The sequence below is a fragment of the Hipposideros armiger genome, unplaced genomic scaffold (assembly GCF_001890085.2).
Source record: "Hipposideros armiger isolate ML-2016 unplaced genomic scaffold, ASM189008v1 scaffold_677, whole genome shotgun sequence".
Lineage (NCBI taxonomy): Eukaryota > Metazoa > Chordata > Mammalia > Chiroptera > Hipposideridae > Hipposideros > Hipposideros armiger.
In genome coordinates, this window is record NW_017732027.1 from 1 (window position 1) to 1007 (window position 1007).

The following is a 1007-nucleotide window of genomic DNA, read 5'->3' on the forward strand; positions in this document are numbered from 1 at the left end:
GCCTGCAGAGGCTCTGGCCCCTCCCACACGTCGTCATCAGCCCTGCTAAGGACCCCGCCCTCTCCGGAGGTAGGGATCTTCCAAATTTTTAGGAAGGAGGAAACAGGCAGAGGTCAGGGACTGGTGGAGTCAGGACTTGAATTCCAGCCTCTGGAGTGCAGTGGGTGTGGGGTCAGAGGCACAGGGCTGCACTCCGGGCTCTGTAGCCTGCTGGCTGTGTGGTCTTGAGCCAGTTACTGAACCTCTCTGGTCTCTGTGTCTGTCTCTCTGAAATGGGATGATAAGGGTGCCTTTCTCGCGGTGGTGGTGGAGGGTGAGTGAAGCAGAGCTGTGGGGGCAGTGCCTGGCCGGGCCATGTAGGACGCCCTCTGTAGGTAACCAGTGGTCACTGCCCAACACACAAAGGGAGCAGTGGCTGGGCTTCTGTGCGGTCAGCTGTGCAGTGTGTCGGTGAGAGCAGCTGGTTTCCAGGCCTGGGGTGGGCTGGACAGAGGGACGGGGCCTGTGGAGACCCCACCGCAGCCCTCCGCCACAGGTGGCTTTGGGTTCGGGGGAGGAGGGTGAGCTCAGGGCTGGAGGGTCCAGGACGGCATCCCAGCTCTGCATGGATGGGTCACCTGTGAGATGTGCATCACCTCCTGGCCTCTCACAGGCCAGCCATGTGTGACCAGTGATACCCCAGGAAACTGTGACCTGTCACACAGCTGTCAGCAGATGTCCCCCCAGACCAGGCTAGAGGGCTGCGGCTCCAACCTGTCACAGAGAGGGGACCTCCGCTGGCTGACCAGCAGCCTCTAGGACCAGTCCTGGGGACCGTGGCTCCTGCCCAGTCCACTGGTTTGCGAGTCCATCAGTCGCCAGACATCCGCGTTTCGGAGTCTGACACAGAGCCGCCTTCTTGTGGCCACATCTGGGTCCTTGAGCTTGTGGGCCCGCGTGGTCAGCAGCCCTTAGCTGCCCTCATCTTGGACAGGGCTGGCCAGTGGGCCCCGCCCCAGCCAACGGGC